Below are 27,579 nucleotides of genomic sequence, written 5' to 3' on the forward strand. Positions count from 1 at the left end.
CTTCTTTGGGCCTCTTCCTTAGAGGGAAGGGTTAGTCACTTCTGTCCTTCATTCCAAATGAAAATAAAATGAACCACCCCCAATATCTTAGAATGGGATCCCCAATAGTTTAATTAAGAGGAATGGCTTTTTATATCTTCCCAAGCTCTGAGATCCCTGGAGGAGTGAAATCTCCAGGGCTCACCCCTCACCTTCATGGAGGTGTTTCCCAAAGTGTGGAATGTATATCGATAGTGTTATTTGAGACCATTATAGGTGGTGCATCATTGTGGTAAATTTCGGTTGTTTGTTGTAATGTGCATTATAAAAAATGAGTTGGCATATCAAACCTGCAAGTTCACTGCTATTACTGCTAAGGGCAAATATAAGTTCAAATATAAAGAGAGAGTGTTTTAAAGAAAGATGTTAAGTGAAAAATAGTATAGATGGAATGTGCATACAGTGAAAATCAGAAAGATGGGACACGGATGACGGAAGCTTGGGAAACGCTGTTTGATGGAAATGATTTGAAACTAAGAAAAACAAGGCGTGATGTCAGCTTCTGGCCATACTTGGTCCTTCCTTGCAAAGCCCTGGGCTTAGGGCAGAGGGTGGGAATGCAGCTGTTGCCCAGACTGGGATTCACAATTTCACACCAGGGATGAAAATATGTAGAAATATTTCTGAATGGATACATCAAATTCGTATCCTGCTGTAACCAAGGATAACAGTACCGCTGACCTACAATTAAAGGCGCTCTGATACAATCTTTCAGTTTAGAAGCTAAAATGCCTAGGGAGGTCACATGCTTTGGTTATCACCCCAGTGGATAGTAGCAGAACTAGAACTCGAAGCCCAAAGTTTTCTCATTCTAAATCTTTCTACCACATTATTGTTGCCAGATGAGTCTTTCCGACACCCAAGTCTTACCTATTCCTGATTATATCTAGCTAGATTTAAGAGAGTAGCAGGAGGTAAAATCAGAGAGGAACTATAAGGTGGCGGGGAGATTTTATCAGGACGTGGAGACCTGTGAGGTCTGCGGTGAGGATTTTGGGGGGATTTAGTCAAAAGGAAGAGCTAATAGTTGTGTCCCCGCGAGGCAAAAGAGCCAGAGGAAGTGACATAAGTGGAGAATTGTCCCTAGGGCAATCTGATAATATTGCTACAGACAGAGTCCTTTTCTCAGAGCCCTCTTTTCAAATGTTTTGTTGGAAAAAAAAGTTTTATGTTGGAAAAATTTTAGTTCACAGTAAAGTTGCAAAAGTAGTATGTACGGACATTTCCCATATGCCCCTTACCCAGCCGCTGCTAACATTTTACACAGCCATGGTGTGGTTATCAAAATTAAGAAATTAATACTGGTACAGTACCATTAAGTAAACTACAGGCTTTATTTGGATTTCCTCAGGTTTTTTTCCTCATTATTTCATTGTTGTTCTCAGATACAGCCTAGCCTATACCACACTGCATTTGTCACGAGGTTTTCTGAGCCTCTTCCAAGTTGTGACAGCTTCTTGTCTTTCCTTGGTTTTCATGACTTCGACACTTTAGAAGAGGTCGAGGATTGTGCAAACCTTCCTTCAATTTGAGTTTGTCTCATGATTAGCCTGGGATTTGGGGAAAGACCACCACCAAGGTGAAGTGTGCTCACTGCATCATATTAGCGGATAAATGCTATCAGTATGACTGATCAACAGTGACATTCACCTTGATCGCTTGCTTAGGGTGGTATGTGTGAGGCTTACCCACTGAAAAGTTTCTTTCTTCCTTTCTGTGCTGTTTTTTAGAAACATGTCATTAAATCCAGCCTACACCCAAAGAAAATTAAGCTACACCTCCTCGATGAAGAACTATCAAAGAATCTGTGGCACACATCAAAACTACCACAGTACTTAGTAAATATTTTGAGAGAGATATGTTGAGTCTATGCAAATATTCTCTTTCTCCTTAAAAGTCTGCCCACTGATCTTAGGATTCACCAGTGCGTCTTGCCTGCAGCATTATTGCTGTGATGTCCTAATGATGATTTTCTATTGCCTACATTTCTTCTACATTTACAGTTTACAATTCACCTATAAAAAAAGTTCCTTCTGTTTATTTATTTAATCATTTGCGTTTTTTTTTTATCTGTATGGACCCATAAATATTCACTTTATTCTTTGAGTTATAATCTAATACTATCATTATTTATTTTTTGCTCAAAAATTTCCAGTTTTGTCTACATAGACTTTCAGGTTGACTTCTATATCCTTTCGACATGCTCTAACCTTAAAAAAAAAAACAAAACATGGTTTTTTTTTTTTAGCACTTTCCAACTTTCTAGCATGATAAGATGCTCCAAATTTATCTTGCATTTTTCCTGCCTTAGCTCTATAATCAGCCATACTGATATATATATAGATAGATCAGTTTATATCAGTATAAATATAAGATTACACTGATATCCCCAGAGCTACTCTGAATCAACTAGCCTAATATTGGCACTCAGTGTCATTACCCTGTCTCTCAAATCCTAGATTAGCAACTGTTATCTGTTGAACTGTGTGCCTGGAAAAGATATGTTGAAGTCTTAACCCACAGTACCTCAAAATGACCTGATTTGAAAATAGGGTTATTGCAGATGTAATTATATGACTAGAATCCTGAGAAGAAAAGAAGACAGAGACATGAAAGAAAGACAGTCATGTAGACAGAAGTAGGGATTAGACTTAAACTGCCATAAACCAAGGAAGGCTGGAGGCTACCAGAGAGGGAAGAGACAAGTATTCTTCCCTAAAGCCTCTGGAGGGAGCATGGTCCTACCAACACTTTGCAGACTTCTGGCCTCCAGAATTGTGGGAGAATAACTTTCTATTGTTTTAAGCCACCAGTTTGTGATACTTTCTTATGGCAGCCCTAGGAAATTAAGATAGCATCTATATATTTCATACCATTTTCTACCCTTTATAATCTGATGACACACAAATTATCCATTTTACCCCAAAGGCTATCTCAGATCACATTTAAGCCCATGTGGATCCTTCCTGGACCACTGTCCTTGGTAGCAAAGATAGTATCTTATTTTTTGTTACATTTCTATCATCTGCCGGCACAAGAGCTCACTAAATGTTTGCTGACTTGAATATCTATAGGCCTCCTTTGTCAACCTGTTAGACCAGCCAGGAGACTCTTCTTTCTAATACCTTTTTTTTCTTTTTGGCCTCAAAATCTGCTAGGTAAAGTTCATGTACCTGTCTTTCCTTCCTCCCTCCCTTCCTTCTTCCCTTCTTTCTTCATTTCTTCCCTTCCCTTTCCTCCATCCTTCCAACTAAAATTCACTGAACACATACCATGTGCATAGATTTATTTTAGACACTAGAGAATTAACAGTGAGCAAAAGAGATGAAATCCTTGCCATTTTGGAAACATACATTCTAAGGGGGGAGAAAACTCTAGAATTTGAACTCCAAATTACCTATGTCTAAATGGCAAACAAGTAGTGGCACAGAATGACAGAATGTATTTTGGGGACTGATTTCCATGGGTTATTTGGCCAGTTGTGGTCTAGCAGCCTCCTTCCCAAACCCAAAGTCCCCAGCTGAACAGCTGTACTTTTCTTACTCAATTTTTAAATTATTCTTCTTTCCCAAAGGGGGGCAGAGTATGAAGGATAGGGAGGGCAGAAACAAACTGGCTAGAAAAAAGTAGAAAGGAGTGAGAATATTGATTCTCCTATGATGTATTTTAACGCCAACTCTTCCTGAGCTGTGTCAGACTGAGTTCCTTACCTATGTTACTCGTTGTTGTTGTTGTTGTTATTACATCATTAATTGAAAACACAACTGCATGATCATAATGGCTAGCCAGTACTGAGAGTCTGCTATGTGCCAGGAAGTGGTCTAGACACTCATCAACTTGATCCCACTTAGTCCTCACCACAATTTTATGAGATAAGTACTATAATTTATCATTTCACAGATGAAGAGCGGGGTGCTCAGAGAGGTAAATTCACTTGCTCCAAACCCCACAGTTAGTAAACTACACTAATGAGTGTAGACACAGATGTCAGTATGTCAGGCTTCAAAGTCCTGACTCTACCTCCTGTTTTCAGGGAACCCTCCCTCCCCAATAGGCAGCACCAGCTGGTCAGCTGGCACCCAACACAGCCTTTAGATGGAATTCCTTCCATGAAAATGCTCTTTTCAGCAATGGCCCCCGTTGCTGACCCTGTCCCTTTCACCACTTCATTGTAAGGATGTTTTTCTCCAACTCCTCTGTCCCAGAGTTCTACCTCCCCTAGTTACTGGGGTTACAGATATCTTGGGTGATATTTGCTGGGTTTCCTATGGCCATGGCCTCTTTATCTCTCACAGTACCTCTGAGCCATTTAATTGTCTCCTTATTATTTAAGCCAGCATAGAGCAATTTTCCAAAACATCCAATTAGCAAGTGCACAGAAGGAACTGGATCCATAATTAATTAGTGATTCTAGGACACAACAAAGCAAAAAGCAAAGCCAAGGATGTTGAAAGCCCTGAAGAAGCTGCAGGAAAAAGATACACACTTCCAGGACCCTTCCCCACAAAGGGCAAAGAATCAAACAATGTGCCCACTAATTCAAATCCCAAAAGCCCCTCCACACATTTGGGGACTGAACAACATCAATCACTGGGTGACAATCCCAAGTGGAACATCCCCCCGCCAGGATGAATGGCTGCTTCTGTTTTTTAGCCCAGAACTGATTCTTTCCCGTTGCTTTCATGCAGAAGGTTGGCCCCTTTCTCCTCCCACAATTGTCCAAGCCTCTTCAGAGAGAGTCTTCCCTGCAAGATGGCCCCAACCCCTGGGATTTCTTGCTTGTCATCAGAACAGAAGTCACATTAGAACACCAGGATTTAAGAGACCAAGCCTGGATGACTGTGGCGGCCAAGAAAGGGGAGAGAGAAGAAGAATGCCAGGATTCCAATTTGAAGAAGAAAGGAGGGCTTTGGTAGAAGTTTATCCAGATCAAATTTTCCCCAGACACTGACTCATTCTCCAACACACATGTGAAGTGTAAATGACAGAGGCGTGCCAGCACTGCTGATAGTGAAGGTATCACCTTTTCATTAGGAGGAAATAAAGAATATTCCTTTGGGGTTTTTTTGGTTACCTTTTTCTTAGGGGAAATAAGGACTATTCTGTATGCTTTTTGGTTACTATGGACTCTCATTATTGCCCGAAAGGCCAGAGCCAACAAAACAAGTAGTCTGAAGAGTATTACAGCAAGTTCCCACATCTCACAGGATGACATCACCATCACATATTTGCCAGCAGTGAAAATGAGAAGACTTAGAAAGAACATTAGACTTGTAGCAATATTTCACTACTTTTTCTTGCTTATAGCCTAATTTCCTTTTGGTTCTAGATTGAACTAATAACCAGCTTTCAGGGTTGATTTCAGCAGTAAGGGCTATACCTAAGCCTACCTTTCCCCGCCCTCCCTCCCCCCAACAACAAGCCGCAGTCCAAGCACTTTGATTAATACCATGGCAGTGAATGCAAGCAATGTTAAATGAAAAAGAAAATGAAAATAGCCACTAAGACATTTATAAGACAGACTAGTTACTGCTGCAGCTGCTGCTCAGAAGAATAGATAACTATGATGCATGTTGCTAAGCAATATTGCATTTTCAGTCCTTAATAACCCCATTAGTAACAAAGGATGGCAAACTACACTTTGAGATTGATGAGATCCTTTACCTTGCTTCTGTGAATAATCAGCCTTAGCAACCATGGCTTCCAACACAAAGCAAAAATGATTACCCTTTGTCCCCTGGCTGGGATGCATATTAGAAGTCAGTGGTATATGTAAGTCTTATTGGGAAGTCTAAGGGCTCTCTGCTAACCCCATTTCTCCCATTGTCTTTAAGTCTTAAATTTAAAAAAAATAAGTGTGTTGCTAAATAAGTACACACTTTCCCCCCAAGATGCCTCTTCTTGGTTATTTTATATATGTATATGTAACAAGCGCTTGAAAAGTGTGAATTTTAAATACCATACCCTTAAAGATCTGTAGTACAACAATTCTACAAATATTCATCCTTCTGATTCAAAGATAACACTGCTTTGGGGAATTCGGTGTGAAGGTTGCCAACTCTACAGACCAGTCCCGTTCCTGTAGAGATGACAACTACCCCCTTCGTTTAGAGATGCTAGGAAGTTGCTCAGAATAAGCTGCCAACAAATGGCTTCTTGCCCTTTTCCCCCAGTTACCCAGCATTCTCTGGTTACCCAGAATTCCCACTTACCTAATATTCCCTAGTTACTCAACATTTCCCAGCTAGTAACTATTAGGCAGAAATAGTCTGCAAGAAAATAACGTCTTCCACAGGATTCTACCTATGGAATTCTAGAACTTTTCATCTTACACAAGCATGCTGCACAAGAGACACTATTATCTGATAGAGCAGAGTCTGGAGCCAGACTTCCTCAGGTAAATCTGGACCACACAATTTCTCATTGGAGTGACTTTGGGTCAATTAATGTCTTCCTGCCCCTATTGCCCCAAATTAATGTCTTTGCCCCTTTGTTTGCAAAACAGTGCCTCCTTCTGGAATTCTTTGGTTTTGGAGCAGAGCTATGTAAGCATTTGCAAAACTCTTCAAATACCTCCCTAGTCCAAACTAGCAAAGACCTCTCTTTGTAAAAGGAGGAAAAAGCTGACTCCAGAATGCACCCTTAGGACCTTTATTTGCTTCCTATTTCAGAGGAAGTCACTGATCTAAAGAAGCTAGAAATTGCCAAAATATGAATTCCTATAACATCAAACTGTTACTAATTATGGTTCTGGTCATATGCCATATGTTTCCCAAAAATAACAAACATTCCATGGAAAAATAAGTGGCTAATAAGGGTGGGAAAAACATATAGTAAATGTTCTTGTTTTTCTTGGCTGTTAACTTTAAAATAATGAAATAGTCAATAAAAAGGATGAACACCCAAATGCAGCCACTTGAGAAAGATACTCTTGAACTGCTTAATGTTAGAATTCTATGCTTGAAAAAATGGAAAGAAAGAAATAAAAAGAAATCTATGCTCAAAGAGCATTTGTCAAGTAGTTTATTCTGAATCTCTTGCATTTTAAATTTTGAAGAAAAAAAAGTTACTCAAGTCCTAGGTGTTTTTCCCAGTAGAAATTACAGTGGTAGATGTTAAATTAACTCTGTGTGATTCTCATTTTCAGAAATACAATTTTAAACTGCTGAAGACTTTCAATGTGTCCCCTTGAGCTACATAAAAGGAAGGCTTTAAATATAGTTTTGTTTTTGCAGGTTTTTTCCTTCTAGAAATACATCTCTCTCAGACAATTTCGTAATATTGCTATTTAACAGGCTAATGAGTGTTTTAGATTTCTTTTAAACTCTTTTTATTTTATGTAAGTGAATTTGAATACAGTGAGTTTTTGCAACTGTCCAGTGAAAGAAAATTAAATTAATAATCAAGTAATCTTCATTTATAAAGTCCATAGTAGCAGTAGGAAGATGGGGGGAGAGGTATGTTTTATTTCAGTAGCTTTTATGTGTTTAATTTTTTTTTAATGTTTATTTTTGAGAGAGACAGACAGAGTGTGAGCCGGGTTGCTGTGTTATGTAGAGAGAGAGGGAGACGCAGAATCTGAAACAACTCCAGGCTCTGAGCTGTCAGCACAGAGCCTGACACGGGGCTCGAATCCGCAAACCGTGAGACCATGACCTGACCCAAAGTCGGACACTCAACCAACTGAGCCACCCAGGCGCCCTTATTTCAGTAGCTTTTAAACTAAAGAGCAATATTTTTAAAACAAATCAGTCTGATAGTCTCCCTTCATTCCTGTTTTCTGATACAAGTAAGGCATGACTACTCTGTAGAGACGCTAAGAGTTGATGGAGGTCTGATCCAAGTTACTTCGGAGGCAGGTGTCATTATCTATAGCATGATACTTCTCCATGTGATAAATGTGCTTGCTATGTCACAGGCAACGTCGGGGCTAGAATTATAATGATGAAAAAAAGCAGACCCAGGCCCTGTCCTCATGGAGCTCATAGGCTGGGGCTTATAGTGTGGTCTGTGGACCAGAGCCACCCCCATTAACTATTCTTGTCAGACTGCAGCAGGACAAGTACAGACATTCCGAGTAATTATTTAGACATTTTTACAGGAGTTGGACATTGCTGCAACATCCAAATAACGTGTGGTCAAGGGGACTATCTCACTGAATGTGGTATAGATGGGGTATATGCAGGATTTGGGAGGTTACGTTTCACATGGAGAGGTCTAAGTACTAGTCATGGACAAGAGGATACATGTTGGCATGTGATGAGTAGGAAATTTTTCAAAAATCTAGTCATCCCCATAGATAGTTTGAAAAGCACTAATCTAGTGCTTTCTAAGCATTATAGGAAAGAGAGAATAAGGGATGGAAGGGAAGGAGGGTGGGAGGAAGAGAGGAGGGGAGAGACAGGGAGAGAGAGAGAGAGAAAGGGAGAGAGTTTCATTCCAACTGAGAACATTTGGGAACGTTCCATGGAAGAAATGATTCTTAAGCATGAATTCAAATTTCAGGGGTTAGAGAGCACAGCACAAGAAGCGCTATGGAGGCAGAAAAAGATGTCCGTCCTGTTACTCAGGCCACTTAGTTCATTGCCATCAGAGAGTGACATGGGGACAGGAACAAATGGAGATAAAGATGAATCTGAGGAGCTGGACTGCAGCCAGTTCATGGAAAGCTTTGAGCACCATGAAAAAGAGTAAGAACTTTTTTTTTTGAGACAATTGGTAGTTTTTAAATATTCCTGAGGGGTTCAAGCCCTACGTAGGGCTCTGTGTTGACAGCTCAGAGCCCAGAGCCTGCTTCAGATTCTGTCTCCTTCTCACTCTGCCCCTGCCCCGCTGGCACTCTGTGTCTCTCTCACTCTTTCTCTCAAAAATAAGTAAACATAAAAAAAAAACTTTTTTAATATTCCTGAACACAATAGTGACATGAAACAAAGCTCTATTTTACAAAATAATATATTGGTCTCATTAGAAATATATGCCACATTTTGAGGCAGGAGGCCTTTAGGTAAAATAAATAACTGAGGTCCCTGGATGGCTCAGTCAGTTAAACAGCCAACTCTTGATTTCAGCTCAGGTCATGATCTCAGGGTTCCTGAGTTCGAGTCCCATGTCATGATCACATCACTCCTACATCAGGATCTGCACTGACAGTGTGGAGCCGGCTTGGGATTCTCTGTCTACCTCTCTCTCTGCCCCTCTCATGCTCATGATCTCTCTCTCTCTCTTTTCCTTCCTCTCTATTTCTCAATAACATATAATATTTAAAAACTAAATAAAATAGCAGTAAAAAGGAATTAAAAAATAACTTCCATAATGATACCATGTATTAGTCACATGTCTAAGTAAATTTATACAATATTAAGTCTTCCTTGGCACCACAGTACAGTAAAATACCACTGTAGAAGATCTAATCATGCATGATTACGGTAATTTTCAAATGCCATTTCTTAGCTTTACAGTGACAGAGAGAACACACATTCCTCCCGTGTTCAGAAACATTGATTAAAGCACAGATATTAAGGGAACATTAAGCCAATATGCTATTGTAATAACTTACACTAAAATGTTAAGTGCCATCACCAAAGGACACAAGAGTGGCACTTTTTTCTCTCTGTTGTTCTCAGCTTCCCATCAAACTAGAATTGAGCTCATTAAATATGCCTCATTTAAGGTCCTATGTGTTACCTAGAGGCTCTTAATTCTTGCAGCTGACTGAGCTGGAGTCTTTTTAAGATTCCCATAAGCGTATCTTTTTAAAAAACTACTCCGTAAGTCTTAAACTCTGAAGGTGAAATTTTATATGGTTTTAATAAAAACAATCCTCTCAAAGTGTAGGCGCCCTCCCCACAGAAAACTGTATAACCATGTTAGAATCTCACATGTTTGGCTGAGTAAAAATCTAATGAGATACCCTTCTAGCTCGGGTTTCATCATATTTTTAACTGTGACGTAAGAACTATAGAATGCTAAAATACCATCCTCGTAAACTGAGAGCTATGCATTGAGGACTGCACATGTTTGCAACACAACTACAAGCCCAAGCTAGAGCACGGGGTTGGGAACCACTGATTTAGATACGCCAAGTAGTGGCTCTCAACGGAAAGTGGGCTTGCCCCTCCGAGACATCTGGCGATACCAGACATGACTGTCACGATGGGGGGCGGGAAGAGAGAGCGCTGGCACCAGAGTGCTAGCAAACATTCCCCACGCATAGGACAGCCGCTCACAACAGAATGATGGGTCCGAACGTCAGCACTGCAGCTGAGAAATCCAGCACTCAAGTTCACACGAACATTTCCGTTATTTTTGGCATTTCTATTATATGGAAATAATAATTTTGATTCATGCAATCTGAATATCAGAAATAGGGAAGTTCCTGAGGATTAAAACAGATCATTATTATGCCTTCCTTTGCTATAGTGATCTCTCCTCTGATTTTTGCAAGCAAGACCCGAAGGGGACCTTAGAGGTGCCTCTTTTAATTCCATCACTGGTGATGCTTTATATGCAGATAGGCAAACACTGCCATCAGGGAATCTTCAAGCAGACCTTCAGAAAAGACAGGCATGCCTGAAAACTCAAACAAGGTTCCAAATATGTATTATTTTCTGAGTTGTAAGGCACTGATGATTTGAAGATGTACCATCAATTAAATAACAGCTTTGGGGAATGTGGCAGAGAAATACCTTTTTTAAATTGTAATCAATCCTATTGATGGTAGGATGTGAAATCTTTTTTAGAGATGGTAATTGTGCAAAATTTACAAAATATATTACGTGTGTAATACGATACACTAAGCTCTTTTTGTAAAAAGAAATCGACTCTGAAATACTCTCCTTCTTGCATCCTTCTTGATCAATGTTAACTTCCGTTGTTTTCATTTAAATCTTTGTATTGCTCCCCTCCTGCTCCCCGCACCAGTCCACGGAGAGGAGGTAAGGTGCCAGGTGGGCTGTGGTATCTCTAGATCCTTAGAAACAAGAATACAAATCTCAGAGCCTCCCTGTCTTATGCTCCTCTCTTGGAGTTTCTCCAAAATCTTAACTATGAATTGAGTACAATGAAGACCACCTGTACTTAGCCTGGTCTTAGCGCTGCTAGAACATATAACTTAATTAAACAAAGGAATAACCACACTTAGATGCAATACAATAAATACTTGAAATATTTTTTAAATTCCACCTAAAACCTACCCACACCACTTATGCACAAACCAAAACTCACTGTAAGAACTATATATTTCCTTGTTGGCACGTTATCTGCTTGTTCCACTAGAATTTAAGATCCGTGTGAATATGGATCTTGTCTTATGTTTGTTGGCTGAATGAGTGAACGAACCAATGAAAATCATCTCCCAAAGAGGAGAGCCATTATAAAATTGCAAGCTTCTTTTATTTTCACACTAGTGACACAGGACAACAGGATTCACTCTGTATCATAAGCTACGCATGTTCATTCATTCATGCATTATTAGTCTCTCATGATCTGCTCCTGCTACCTTTCTAGCTTTCTTTCGAATCATGCCCTCTTGCTCTCTGGCTACACTGCCCTTGCTTCAGTTCCCAGTAAGCTCCATGTTCCCTGCTACCTTAGGGCCTCTGCCCAGAACATTCTCTGCCATGTCCCCAACCTCTTCAGATTTTCTCAGGGAAGTCTTCCCTGATCACCACATATCTAGATGTAGTGCCTGTATTTTAGTCTTAGTTTCCCATATTTGCACCCCCCCCATCATAGTAATGGTCACACTTGTAAAATGTGTGCAATGATTTCATTAACATTTGTCTCCCATCCACACCCCTCAACTGTAGGCAGCAACCATGCCTTTCTTGTTCCCCACTAATATTGCCATCATTTAATACAGTGCCTGTCATCTAGCCAGTGCTCAATAAATATGTATTGGGTAAATAAGTCAATTAGGTTTCTAGGGACATAATGTTACCAAATTCACGGGTCCAGGTTACAGTATATCATTCTCCACTAGGGCTCAAGTTAGTAGGCACTTAATCAACACTTTTTGGCTAAGTGGAGTCATCATTTATCTACTATCATTGAACTACATGCTCCTCAGCCTACATGACACTAACGGAATGTATTGCAAAATTGCTAAGAAATCAACTGCTCTCTATTCTTTGTTCTACACACGAATAAAAAAGCAGCTTGGTTTATTTATTTTTTTCACTGAAAAATTTTTAAGCTGTTTTGGTATTAAGAACATGACTGTGTGGAAAATGGTTGTCAGGGAATCAATTATTTGGATGATCAGTATCTGTCTCTATTTGAAAACATCTGGAAGCATTCTTTAATTATCCCCTAGATATTTGGTGGCTTATATTCTCAGCCTCTGAGATAATTTCTCCCCATTACTGTTCTTGAATGATAGATACTCTGTTGACATGCTCGGTTTTTTTTTAATAGAGGAGAATTTATAGGACATTGAAAATAGAGTAGTGGGCTCCCAGGCTAGAAGGATTAAAATAATATTTTTTAAGAGGAGAAGAAAAGAAGTGTCTAGTGCAGAAACTACAGAAAAATATAATTCCATGTGAAATCATGTAACTGAGAAGCCAGTTACCTAGGAAGCCTTGGGGAAGATAATGGATTTCTTGGAGACCCAGACAAAATGACTCTAGCCTAAAGGAGCTACAGAGAGATACCCAGGTGACTGGAAATCAGAAATAATTGTAAACCTGAAGTCTATTCACATACTTCACTTTAAAATAGTTTCTTTACATATATCTCTCCTATCTATTGCTATCAGGATCTCTGTCACTAGGTAAGAGTACCTGAAATTCTTGGAACAAATTCCAGAAAGCACAGGAAATGGGGCAGGATTTGCTAGCTTAGGCCATCCACTTGGAAAGGCCCAGTTCGGAGGTTTGGCCTCTGTTCCAGAGGTCAGCCTTATACCCCTGCCTTGTCCACACCTCCTTCAAGACAACAGTAGCCAACCCGGAAGTGGCTTCTTCACTGCCTCAAGATCTCTTCTTTCAAGTTCTCATCCAAATTGTCCTCCTCTGAATCTGGAAGATGCCTTGTATCTGCAGCATGAACTCCTGCAGCTCAGCCTCTCTCTGCTTCATATCAACCAGAGATGAAACAGAGCATCCCGGGGGCTCACTCACACAGAGAATCTACAGTAAGGAATCCCATGTCTCTGAGATCACAGAAGAGAGACCTGTACGCTTGAGGAGGGAAGGAATATCAGAAGCTAAGAGCATACTGATTCTCCACACCTCCACGCCAAGGGGAGCAGCTGCATCATAATTATGTTTTCCTGTCTTTTGGGTAAGAACACACATTTTCATATTACTCTTTAGCTTGATGTCAGATCCAAGGAACCAATGCAATGGCTTCTATCATGTTTATGGCTGTGATAGCCATAAATACTTCGGCCCGATTATCACAAGATGAAAGAGGCTCTCAGGCTGCCTGGTCCCTACCAACTGAAATGTACAATTCTATCTGGGCCTCCATGAGAAGTACACTGGGGTTGAGGCTTAGTTCTTAACCACAGGAAGAAAGAAAAAATTAGAGTTTACTTTGCATGACCTCAGATACTTTATTACTGTCCTATGTAGCTCATTAAAAGGACTAGCCTACCAGCTTTGGAAGATAGACCTTTCACTTTCACATTCTTATTACATCCCGATAAGCCATGTTGCTAGTCTAATACCTAAACTTAATGGGGACAAAGGAAATGGGACGAAAAAAAGCTGAGTACATTTAAAAATTTCATTTTGCATCAACCTATTTCCCTTCCCTGCAACACCAGGAAAATACATTTGGTTTTGTTCTTACCCACGTTTATTTTGTTTCTGCCATTTGTTCTTCATTTAAAACTCCCTGGCCAAGTAAATATTAGATTACTATTCATGCCTTATTTACAAACAGCCGCAAAAACTATTACCGGGACCTAAGCCATATTACCTTCCCTACCTTCCCTGGCTCTCATCTGGGGCCATTAGCATATCTTGAAAATTTTCCAAGAACTCCTTAAATCAGTAGATTTCCCTTCCTGAAAAGCCAATTTCCTAAATATTCAATGAGATGGCTTTTGAGACCCACATCAACAAATTAGAAAATTAATCATGTTCCTAACTTAACGGGAAATCCACTCTTGCTGGTATTGCTGCCCTAATTGTACCATAATAGAATTTGAAAAGGACTGTTTCTGAATTAAAAAAAAATCCTATCTATTTGCTGCACAATATCTTCTTCAATTTTCCATACCAAATGAGTAGATTGAGAAAGTACGAAACTAAACATTCATATGGCCTTTTTTTTTCCCCCAGGAAGAAAATCAGGTTTTTACTTCATGATCACATCTCCTGTTTGTTTTTTTTTTTAAAGTAAATTTCTTACACTTAAATGAGGTTTCCATTTAATCAGGGTTACCACAGAAGAGATTTTTTTTTTTAAGTAGAAAGGGTACATAGTTTTCTTGTCAGTAATATACTGATTTATCCAGAGTTCAAGTGGAAATGTACACCTCATGACCAAGTTCTAATGGCAGCTAAAAAGCTAGTATGTTTTATTTACCAGAGAACAAGCATATAAACTCACCAAAGCCTAACTAGGATGCAACATTTCTGCATTCTGCATCATAACCTAATACTAATCACAATTTAAAACCCACACAGTCAAGAGGTTAAAAAAGCAACTCACAGTATACAGTCAGGCAGCGCCTGAGATCACACAGCCTTCCACAGTATCACGACAGATTTTATCGCCGGCAGCTCTGTGGCCCTGCAACGGAGATCACTCATAATTAATGAATATTTTACTTGAACATTTGACAGCTCAGTAAGCAGTTTATGGAAGGCTGTTACTTTTATTTCTTCTGTAGTTGCCTTTGCAAACAGGAAACAGGAAACACACCTTCCAGAACACTGTCAGATCTCAGCCTAATTGGTCTTCAGCTCAAAGTTCCCAGGGGCGAGTCTTGTGCCTCAGGGATGGTAAGTATAGTCCCCAGAAGTATGGGACCCAGGTCTTACCATTTCACAGTTTAAAATCGTTTAGATAGATGCTGTGCAGGCCGTTTACTACAGAGAGAAATGGGCCTTCTTAGTAACAGGCCTTATGGCCTTAATTCTAGAAGGACTATAAACTGTAGAATAAACTCATGTATATAACAATATATACATATGTATACATATTATATATATAACACACATATGTCTATTTATATATACTTTATATTACAATATCACTATATTATTACCTACTTATATAATATACATATATTATATATATAAAATACACATATGTCTATTTATATATACTTTATATTACTATATTAAGTAATATATTACTTAAAAACAGGGGTGCCTGGGTGGCTCAGTCAGTTGAGCATCCGACTTAGATTCAGGTCATGATCTCACAGTTTGTGAGTTTGAGCCCTGCATCGGGCTCTGTGCTGGCAGCTCAGAGCCTGGAGCCTGCTTCCAATTCTGTGTGTCCCTCTCTCTCTGCTCCTCCCCTGCTCATGATCTGATCTGTCTCTCTCTGCCTCTCAAAAATAAATAAATGTTAAAAAAATTAAGAAACCAATACATATATAGATAATATATTATTTAAAATTATATATATATGTGTGTGTGTGTGTGTGTGTGTATATATATATATATATATATATATATTTGCCTGAACCATATATGGAAACTATCATTCAGGAGTCTTTGGTTACAAATAACAGAAACCCCTCCTCAAACTCACTTATTAATAAATAACAAAAGAAGGAAATATTTTCATTCATTGAGCTGGGGAAAAAATGTCTAGGTGTACAGTTTGTTTGGGGGAAAACAAAGGTTCACTACATCATTTGATTCTCTGCAGTTCTCTTGGCACAGGTATTCTCTGTAGATTGATTTCAATTTCAGGCCACCTCCCTTCATGGTGCAAAAAATACTAGCCACAGCAATTCAAGACCACACATGTATCTTCCAAGAGGACCACTCTGGTGGTCCAAAGTTCTGAGGTCACTTGGATTGCCCATCGCCAAATGGCTTTAAATTGATCAAGGCTTATCCCTGGAGGTTAGGGTAGAATCATTCCAAAGAAAAATCACGTGGAAAGTCATTCAAGATACTGAGAGGAAGGGAAAAGGGACTCTGTGGAGGAAATCGACAAATGCCCACCACAACAATCTTTGACAGTTATCTGAAGATTGGTGTTGAGGAGGTGCATCCATGAGAACACCTGTTTTCTCTAAAGATGTCAACAAGAAAATGAGCTGAGGTTCAAGAGATACTTATTACCCAAATCCTTATATTCAGTTGGACTTTCCGTTAACATTAGATTTGCTCTCTAAGAATACAGGTCAGGAGGGCATCTGGGTGGCTCAGTTGGTTAAGCGTCTGACTCTTGGATTCAGCTCAGGTCATGATCTCATGGTGCGCGAGTTCAAACCCCACGTTGGACTCTGTGCTGACAGTGCAGAGCCTGCTTGGGATTCTCTCCCTCTCTCTGTCTCTCTCTCTCTCTGCCCCACCCATGTGTATGCACTCTTTTTCTCTCAAAATGAAATAAATTAAAAAGCTTTAAGAAAAAGAATATAGGTCAGGATATTTCCATTTTGTTTATGAAATACATTTTATAGTGTATGAAATGCTCTTGCATTTGATCTTCCATTTTGATCTCCAAACAACTCTGCTGGGAGGTGGGGGAGGAGCAGGCCTTCCCACTGGAAGCTTTGAGATTGGGACAGACACTGTCCTATCCAATTCCCAGCCTACTGTTTTTCTCTACAGAACCTTGATTTTGTTAAAACCACAGCTAAGGACAGACAGATGGAACAGTTTGGCCCTGGAGGTAAAAGCTAAAATTACTGCGTAAGGCTCCTGGAAAAGCTCTTTTTTTTTTCTTTTTAATGTTTATTTATTTTTTGAGAGAGAGACAGAGTGTGAGTAAGGGAGGAACAAGGGAGGGGAAGAGAAAGAGGGAGACACAGAATCCGAAGCAGGCTCCAGGCTCCAAACCATCAGCACAGAGCCCAATGTGGGGCTTGAACCCATGAACCATGAGATCATGACCTGAGCCAAAGTCAAACACTTAAGCAACTGAGCCATGCAGGCGCCCCTGGAAAAAGCTCTTTAAAAGAGCTCTCCACTCACTTTTTGTGTTTTGCCCTTCCTCTTCTTCATGCATGAATCACTGATTCAAGGCCAGAGATAGAGACATACCTTGCAGTCATGAAGTGACAAGCATGAAGACAAGTGCCATATGCTATGAAGACTAAGTTGAAAAAAGGAGCCACTGGGGCACCTGGGTGGCTCAGCTGGTTAAGCGACCCGACCCACTTCGGCTCAGGTCATGATCTCACGGTTTGTGAGTTTGAGCCCCGCTTCAGGCTCTGTGCTGACAGCCCAGAGCCTGGAGCCTGCTTCAGATTCTGTGTCTCCCTCTCTCTCTCTGACCCTCCCCTGCTCACGCTCTGTCTCTCTCAAAAATAAACAAACATTAAAAAAAAAAAAAAGACAAAGAAAAAAGTAGCCACTACACTGGGCCTGGTTTGCCTGTTCCCAGGCTGTTTGTTACATGAGAAAAAACAAACAAAAAAACCCCAAACAACAAAATTCTATTTGGCTAAGCTGCTGCAGAAGGGTTCTTGTTACGTGAGCTGAACGTACGCTGGATACAAGAAGTTTCGCAACCACATAAAGACAGATCAAGGCTTAACTCTGGGTCTCTTGATTCCTTGTCCAGCGATATTTCCCCTAAACGGCAGGGCCTCTCCAAAAGCAGAATCTGTACTCTGAATACCAATCAACCAGGCTTGTTAAATTTGAGCTTTCTTTCTTAACAAATAGCTTATTTAAATGACCTGAGTCATAGTTCAAATGGTGAAAGGATGTTCGTCGTTTTGTTTTTGGTTTCTTTAGCTTTTTAACATGTGACACTCAAGCACTTACAAAACCGCTAGGGCAAGAATGCCTTGGCTACAGTAAAGGAAACCCATCATTTGACCAAAATTTCTTCTGACGTTGCCTAAAGGAGAATTGGCCATGTTCCCAAATCTTGCCGTGGTTGAACTTTCTTCCTGGACCTCATGCACTCAGGTATTAAAAGATGAAAGAGGACTAGGAGCTTGGAAATCACCACTCTGTCCTAACAACAAGTGGAGTTCAAGAACTCTGCTTGGAACACATAAGAGAGGGAAGGACTGGGGCAAACCACTGTCCCCCCAGACTGGAGAGATGACGAGGGGATCCAGGGAGTCTTGTCTTCCCTGAGCAGGGACTTCCCAGCAGCAACAGCCACAGGAAGCAGGGCTGGGATAGGAAAACCGGAACCATAATTTCTGATTGCTAGAATCTGTGGGGACAACTCTTAAGAGTTAAATGCTCTGGGGTACCCAGTCAAAAGGGAGCTTTCACAATATGGTGATATTTACTTACAGGACATCTACCAGATTCCCCACAGTAAGTATCAGAGAGAAATCCCCTCCAGCTTCCAGAATGCAGAGGGGGAAAGGAACCATTTTGAAATATGCCAGAGCACTCTCTTCTTTTTTTTTTTTTTTTAAGTTTATTATTTATTTTGAGAGAGCAAGTGGGGAAGGGGCAGACAAAGAATCCCAAGCAGCCTCCGAACTGTCAGCACAGAGCCTGATGCAGGGCTCAAACTCATGAACCATAACGTCATGACATGAGCTGAGATCCGACTGAACCACCAGGCACCCCAGAGCACTCTGTTCTTGGCAAGGCCTCCCTTGTGGGTAAACTAGTTAACTAGAGCCTAACCTGCTAGAGTAAATGAGAACCTAACTGTCCTGGGGAAGGGAGATAATGAAATCCTTCTCCTCTAGCCTTCACTGTGGGAGAGGCAAATACTGAACTGCAGTCCACTCTGGCCGTCCTGAGAGGGGGAGAAAAAAACCTGCAACACTGTGATGGTCAAGTCCAGAGGGACAGGCTTGCTAAACGACTGATCACAGGATGCCTAGAATGCCTCCTCTCTCTGAGAACCTCACCACCACATTCCTAAAGATTTACTTATGGAAGTTCTGTTCACCTGGTACGTTGTATTGGCTAGCAGAAAAAATTACCAGGCATACAAGGGGGAAAAAAAATCACAGTTCGAAGAGACAGAGCAACGTCAGTAATCCTCAAGGCTAGGAAGTTGGAATTAAATGACAACAGAACTCTCACAAAGGTTCGAATAATTTACTGAGCCAAAAGTCAAGGAGGAGCCATACCCAAAGATCAATTTCAGAGGGATTAAGGGCTTGGTTGTAAAAAAAAAAAAAAAAAATGTTAAAACTTGTAGAAAAAAATTAGGACATCTTTCAGACCTCCAAATGGGAAAGGAGTTCTTAAAGCACAAAAGTGCTTATTGCAGAAGGAAAGATTGATAAATGTACCCTATTATAATATTAAGATCTTTGTTTATCAAAAAGTACAATAAAGAAGGACACCTGGGTGGCTCAGTTGGTTGAACATCCAACTCTTGATTTCAGCTCAGGTCGTGATCCCAGCATTGTGGGATCAAGTCCCATGTTGGGCTCCACGCTAAGTGTGGACCCTGCTTAGGAGTCTCTCTCTCTTTCCCTCTGCCCCTCTGCCCTGTTGATGCTACAGTGCATTCTCCCTCTCTCTCTTTCTCTCTCTCTCTACCCCCCAAAACAAAACAAAACAAGTACAATAAAGAAACCAAAAGACTTGCCAACATCTGCACAAGTTTGTAAGTAAAATCAACAAAAGGCCAGTATTTATATTATATATAGAAATGTCACAAATCAGTAAGAAAGACAACACAATAAAAAAAATGAGCAACAGATCTGACACATTGTCACAAAGGAGAAAAACAAGAATGGTAAATGTACATATAAAAAGATGAGCAACATCATTTGTAATCAGGAAAATGCAAATGTAGCTGGTGGTGGGTGTAGAAGCTGATCTAGGCACTTGCCAACAACTTTCCCTTAACTCACAAAGCTGAATGTTTTTACATGCCCTCCAACCGAGCAAACACACTCCTACCTGTATTCTCTAGAGAAATTCTTGTATATCAGGAAACCAGGCACAAAATGCTTATAAACAGCTTTCTTAAAAAATTAAAAAGCTGTATTTAACACAACTGCCCACCAACAGGTAAGCAAATAAATTGAGCTATATTCAATGAAATATTAGACAACAAGGAAAATGAATAAGTCACAGCTACATGCAACAAAAGCATACAGAATGAAAAAAAAAAGCAAGGATTGATGACTTGTTGTTATAAATAAAACCCAAGAACAGCAAAGACAAACAATATTTTTGTTTAGGAAAGCCTACATCTACTATTTTTATAGTTACATTTCATCACTTGTGAAGATGTGTGTAACCAACACTACAATCAAGATACAGAACTATTTACCACCACACGGAGCTCCATCCTACCACCATTTTATAGCCACACCCCTCCCCTCTGCTCCCACCCCTTATCCCTGGAAACACACGAACCTGTTTTCCACCTTTATAATTTTGTTATGTCTAGAATGTTAGGAAGTGGAATCATATAATATATGACTTTTGGTGTTGAGTTTTTTAATTCAGCGTGATGCCCTTGAGATCCCAGGCACTGTCTGTATTCAAGTTGTTCTTTGTATCAATAGTTGGCCCCTTTTTATGGCCGAAGAGGATCTCACGGTTTGGACGTACCACTGTATATTTAGCCACTTATTGTAGGGCGTGTTGGTTGTTTTCAGCTTTTGGCTTATTACAAATAAAACTGTCTATAAGTTTTTGTGTGGATGTAGGTTGTTTCCCTGGGGTAAATGCCCAGGAGAGTGATTGCTCGGTCTTATGATTCAGTTTTAGTTTTTAAGAAACTGACAAGCTATTTTCCAGAAAATGGAAAATGGCTGTACCATTTTGACCACCAGCGATGAATGAGAGATTCAATTTTGCCACATCTTTGTCAGCATTTGGCATTATCACTATTTATTTTAGGCTATTCTAATAGATGAGTAGTGATTTTCATTATGGTCTTCATTTGCATTTCCCTAATAGCTAGTAATGCTGAACATCTTTTCATGTGCTTTACTGCCATTTATACGTCCCTTTCAGTGAAATGTCTCTATCTTCTGCTCGTTCTCTAATGGAACTGTTTCTTTTTATAACTGTTAAGTTTTGAGTTCTTTGTATAGTTTAGGTTTAAGTCCTTTGTTAGGTACATGTTTTGTAAGTATTTTCTGTCTATAGCTTGTCTTTTCATATTCTTAACAGAGTCCTTCATAGAGCAAACAATTTTAACCTGGATAAATTTAAATCTATTTTTTTCTCTTAGAAATTATGCCTTTAGTGCATGTTTAAGGACTCTTCACCCAGACACAAGTCCTAAATATTTTCTCCCATGTTTTCTTCTAAAATTTTTAAAGTTTAATATTTTGTTTATTTTATTTTGTATTTTACATTTAAATTTTTTAAGTTTATTTGTTTATTTAGAGTGAGACAGAGACAGAACAAGCAGGGGAGGGGTAGAGAGAGAGAGAGAAGATAAAGAATCCTAAGCAGGCTCTACACCATCAGCACAGAGCCAAATATGGGGCTCAAACTCACAAAACTGTGAGATCATGACCTGAGCCAAAACCAAGAGTTGAACACTTAACTGACTGAGCCACCCAGGCACCCCTATATTTTATATTTAAATCTATGACCCATTTGGAGTTAAGATGTGGGGTTTTTGGCTTGAGGTTATCCAATCGATCTAGCACTGTTGCAGAAAAAACTACCTCCACTGAATTGCTTTTACATACTTGTCAAAAATCAGTTGGCTAAATTCCTATGTGGCTATTTCCAGGTTCTCCATCTCCTCCACTGATCTAGGAATCCATCCCTCTGCTCTTCCACAGTCTTCATTATTGTAGCTATAGAAGTCTTGAAATCAAGTAGAGTGATCCCTCCCATTTTATTCTTTTTCAAGACTGTTTTAGACATTCTAGTTCCTTTCCCTTTTCATATAAATTTTTATCTTATTTCTAATTTTTTTCATTATTATTAAGTTTAAAAATTTTTATTCCATTATACTTAACATACAGTGTTAGGTTTCAGGTGTACAACATGGTGATTCAATGACCCCGTGTATTACTTAGTGATCAGCATGAAAAGTGTACTCTTCAATCTCCACTGTCTGTTTCTCCCTTCCTCCCAGCCACTTCCCCTCTGCCAGCCATCTGTTCTCTAGAGTTAACAATCTGTTTCTGGTTTGTCTCTCTATTTTTCTTTTTTCTCTCTTTTTAAAACATTTACTTTGAGAGAAAGAGCAGGGAAGAGGCAGAGAGAGGGAGAGAGAGAATCCCAAGCAGGCTCTGTTGCTGTTAGCAAGAAGCCAGACATGAATCTCAATCCCACAAACTGAGAGACCATGAGCTGAACCGAAATCAAGAGTCAGACACTAATCTGGCTAAGCCACTCAGTCACCCTCTTGTTTTTTTCCTCTTTGTTCGTTTGTTTTATTTCTTAAATTCCACATAAGAGTGAAATCATACAGTATTTGTCTTTCTGTTTTATTTCACTTAGCATTAATACTCTCTAGGTCCATCCACATTGTTGCAAATGGCAAGATTTCATTCTTTTTTGTGGCTGAATAATATTCTGTGTGTGTGTGTGTGTGTACCACATATTTATCCATTCATCTATTGACAGACACTTGGGCTGCTTCCATATTTTGGCTATTGTAAAAAATGTTGAAATAAACCTAAGTGCATATATCTTTTTGAATTGGTGTTTTTGTATTCTTTGGGTAAATACCCAGTAGTGTGATTACTAGATTGTAGAGTAGTTCTGTTTTTAACTTTTTGTGAGGAACGTTCATACTGTTTTCCACTGTGGCTGTACCAGTTTGCGTTCCCACCAACAGTTGCACAAGGGTTCCTTTTCCTCCACATCCTTGCTAACACTTGTTGTTCCTTGTGTTGCTGATTTTAGCCATTCTGGCAGGTGTGAGGTGACATTGTAGTTTTGACTTGCATTTCCCTGATGATGAGTGACGTCGAATATCTTTTCATATATCCACTGACCATGTGTATTTCTCCTTTTCAAATAAATTTTTAGGGTAATCTTGTCTATACATACAAAAATCTTTTCTGGAAATTTTATAAGCATTTCATTAAATCTAAATATCAATTTGAGGAGAACTGACATATCTACTATGTTGAATCCTCCAATTGATGAATTAGATTCACAGTATGGCTCCCCATTTACTTAGATCTTCTTTGATTTCTTTCATTAGCATTTTGTAGTTTTCAGCATATAAATCCTATACATGTTGTTAGAGTTACATACTACTATTTTATATGTTTTTGAGCTATTATAAGTAATATTGTATATTTAACTTCAATATCCATTGCTAATACAGAAATACAATTGATTTTTCAGTTTTTCTTTATATCCTACAACTTAGCTGAACTTATGCATTAGTTCTAGTTTTTTTTTTTTGTAGATTCTATTGGATCTTTTTCATGCCATCTGCAAACAAAAACAATTTTATTTCTTCCTTCTGATCTGTATGCCTTTTATTTTCTCTTCTGAGTTTACAGTACTGTATAGAACTTCCAGTAGTATGTTGAATAGTTGTAATGATGTAGAACATCCTTGTCTTGCTCCTGATATTATGGGGAAAGAATTCAGTCTTTCACTATTAAATATGCTGTTAGCTGCAGGTGTTTGATAGACATTATTACATCAATTTTAGGAAGTTCCCTCCTATTCCAATTTTTCTGAGAGTTTTTAAAATCATGAATGGGGGTTGAATTCTGTCAAATACTTTTTCTGCTTCCATTAGCATGACTGTGATTTATTTCTTTAGATTGTTTATACAGTGGATTATACCGATTGATTTTCAAATATTGAGTCTTGCATCCCTAAAACAAGCCCCACCTGGTCATGGTATGTAAGTATCTTTATACATAGCTGAATGCTATTTGCTAATATTTTAGTAAGGAATTTTGCATTTTTCTTCATAAGAGTCATTAGTCTCTAGTATTACAATGCATTGGTTTTTTTCTAGTTTTTGTATCAGAATAGCTTCATAGAATGAATTGGTAAGTGTTCTTTGTCTATTTTCTGGAAGAGATTTATAGGATTTATGTAATTCTTCTTTAAATATTTGGTAGAATTTTTCAGTGAAACCAACTAGGTCTGGAATTTTCTGTTTTGGAAGGAAGTTTCTAGATTACTAATTAAGTTTTCTTAGGTATAATGCTAGTCAAATTATCTATATTTAGTTGTGTGGGTTGTGGTAGCTTGTGCTTTTTGGGAAACTAATCCATTTCATACAAGTCATGAAACTTACATGTGTAGAGTTGTTTAAAGTATTCCCTTATTCTTTTGATGTCTGTATATCTATAGTGATGGTGACTCTTTGTGATTCCAGATACTGGTAATGTGTGTCTTCTCTCTGCCAGTGTTGTTGAAGGCTTAACAATTTTGTTGATCTTTTCAAAGAACTAGTTTTGGTTTTAATATATCCTATGGTTTTCCTCTTTTCAATTTTATTGGTTTCTGCTCTTTATTATTCTTCCTTATACTTGCTTTGGGTTCATTTGCTCCTTTTTTACAAATTTTTTAATTTGTACCTGGGTGGTACAGTCAGTTAAGCATCTGACTTTGGTTCAAGTCATGATATCACAGTTGGCAGATTTGAGCCCTGAATCGGGCTCTGTGTTGACAGCTCAGAGCCTGGAGCCTGCTTTGGATTCTTTCTTCTCTCTCTCTCCCTCTCTCTCTCTTTCTCTGCCCCTCCTTCAATTCTGTGTTCTCTCTCTCTCTCTCTCTCTCTCTCAAAAATAAAATAATAAAGTTTCTGGAGATGGGAATTTCAGTTATTAACTTGAGACTCCTCCCTTTTCCTAACATCTTTAGTGCTATAAAATTCCCTCTCAGAACTGCTTTAGCTGAGCCTCACAAATTTTGATACGTTGTATTTTCATTTTCATTTACTTCAGTATATGTTTAAAAATTCCCATAAGAGGGGAGCCTGAGTGGCCCAGTCAGTTGAGCATCTGACTTCAGCTCAGGTCATGATCTCCTGGTCTGGGAGTTCGGGCCCCGTGTTGGGCTCTGTGCTGACAGCTCAAAACCTGGAGCCTACTTCGTATTCTGTGTCTCCCTCTCACTCTGTCCCTCCCCCTTTCACACTCTGTCTTTCTCTCTCAAAATAATAAATAAACTTAAAAAAATACCTTAAGAATTCCTCTTTGATGTACAGATGTTTTAGAAGTTTGTTGTTTCAGTTCTAAGTATTTAGAGATTTTCCTAAAATGTTTCCATTATTTATTTCTAATTTAATTCCATTGTAGTCAGAAAATACACTTTGTCTGATTTCAATTCTTTTAAATTTGTTGAGGTTTGTTTTATGGCTTAGGGCCTATCCTGGTATATATTTTATAGCACTTGAAAAGAATGTCTTTTCTGCTGTTGCTGGGTGTATTCTATAAAAGTAAATCAGATCTGGTTGACTGATCCTCTTGCTGTGTTCTCTGTACTTGCTGGTTTTATGTCTAGCTGTTCTTTGAATTGTTAAAACAAGTGGGTGGAGGTTCCCAATTCTAACTATGGAGTTGTCTATTCTTTCAATTTTATCAGTTTTTGTTTCACATATTTTGCTCTGTTTGGTACCTATTTAGGATTTGTGTGCAAAATACTATGTTTGTTATGTCTTTTTGGTAGGTTGACCCTTTTATCATTATGTAATGTCTCTCTGTCCCTGGCCTTTTTCTTTTTCTTTCTTTCTTATTTTCTTTCCTTCTTTCTTTTTTCTCAGAACTATTCCTTATCTGATCTTAAGATAACCACTCCTACTTTCTTCTGATTAATGTTTGTATGGTATATCTTTTTCTATCTTTTTATTTCCACTCTCCTATGTTGACATATTTAAAGGTAGTTTCTTGTAGACAGCATATAGTTGGGTCTTTTTTTTTTTTTTTAATAAGCTCTATCCCCAGTGTGGGGCTTGAACTCACAACCCTGAGATCAAGAGTCAAATGCACTATTGACTGAGCCAGCCAAGCACCCAAGAGTCAAATGCACTATTGACTGAGCCAGCCAAGCACCAATCTTTGTGTCAACTGTCAACTGCTTTCTTATAATTTGTATACTTGGGCCATTTACATTTAATGTAATTACTGACATGCTTGGGTTATGGTCTGCCATTTTACTTTTTGTGTCCTGTTATTTTTTCCCTTTTTGTTCTTCATTTTCCCTTTCTTTACTTTCATTTTCCAGCCTTATTGTGGCTAAATAGAACATTTCTTAGAATTCCATTTTTATTTATCTGTAGTTTAGTATATCTCTTTGTATGACTTTTTAATGGTTGCTCTTCAATTACCTTAAATATATGTAATTTGCCTGAGTCTATTGCTTTTTATTTTTATACTTATTTAAATTTTTTAATGTTTATTTTTGAGAGAAAGAGAGAGATAGAGACAGAAACAGAACACCAGCAGGGGATTGCAGAGAGAGAGGGAGACACAGAATCTGAAGCAGGCTCCAGGCTATGAGGTGTCAGCACAGCCTGATGCAGGGCTCAAAGTCATCAACTATGAGATCATGACCTGAGCTGAAGTCTGTCACTTAACAGACTGAGCCACCCAGAGGCCCTGTGATTCTATTGTTTTTAATGTTATACCAGTTCAATTAGAATTCTTAACTCCCTTTACATCATTTTACTCTCCATCATTTAAAAAACAACTTTTTAAAAAAGTTTGTTTATTTATTTTGAGAGAGAGACAGTATGTGCATGAATGTGCGTTGGGTAGGGGCAGAGAGAGAGAATCCCAAGCAGGCTTTGCACTGACAGTGCAAACTCAAGGCTCAAACTCATGAGCTGTGAGATCATGACCTGAGTTGAAAGCAAGAGGTGAGGCTTAACTCCCTGAGATACCCAGGTGCCCTTATAAAATAACTTTCTTAAATGTTTCCTCAACAAACACTGAGATTCACATCAATGTTACAATTTTTGTTACAATTGAATAATTTAGAAAACAAGGAGGAGAAGGAAAGCTTACTGTATTTATCCCTATTTTTATTCTTTGTTTTATTTTCTTTCATACTGATGTTCTCTCTTCCATAATTCTCTTTTTGTTTAGAGAAATTCCTTTAGCTATTTTTTTTTAAGACGAGCCTCCTGGTGACACATTTCTAGGTATTCCTTCCACTAAAAACATCTTGATTTCCCTTTCATTCCTGAAGGATGTTTTCACTGTTTGGGCTGAAATTTCCTTCAGCATTTGAAAATATTCTGCCACTTACTTCTAGCCTCCATGGTTTCTGATGAGAAATCTGCATTCTAATTAATTGTTTCCCTACCACCCTGAACGCGCCCGATCTGGTCTAATTAATTGTTTCCCCTTATAGATAAGGTCTCATTTCACTCTTGCTGCTTTCAAATCTTTTCTTTGAATTTATTTTTCAGAATTTTGAGCAAGATGTATCGTAGTGTGGATTTTTTTTAGGTTAATCCTGTTTGGGGTTCTACTCAACTTCTTGACACTATAGGTCTGTGTGTTTTGCCAAATTTGGAGAACTTTGAGCAATTGTTTCTTCAAATACATTTTTA

The 27,579-nt window shown here is 38.8% G+C and overlaps 1 protein-coding gene across 2 annotated transcripts in view; it reads right to left on the reverse strand.

Annotated features, from left to right (window-relative positions):
- The window catches only part of NCALD (neurocalcin delta), a 278,789-nt gene that overhangs the window by 144,172 nt on the left and 107,038 nt on the right, over nucleotides 1–27,579 (reverse strand). For both annotated transcript variants that reach the window (XM_029923725.1, XM_029923724.1), the window contains exon 3: nucleotides 14,704–14,784. The gene's annotated coding sequence lies outside the window, so the exon portion shown is untranslated. The remainder of the gene's footprint in view (nucleotides 1–14,703; nucleotides 14,785–27,579) is intronic.

The sequence above is a fragment of the Suricata suricatta genome, chromosome 15 (assembly GCF_006229205.1).
Source record: "Suricata suricatta isolate VVHF042 chromosome 15, meerkat_22Aug2017_6uvM2_HiC, whole genome shotgun sequence".
In the NCBI taxonomy this organism is placed as follows: domain Eukaryota; kingdom Metazoa; phylum Chordata; class Mammalia; order Carnivora; family Herpestidae; genus Suricata; species Suricata suricatta.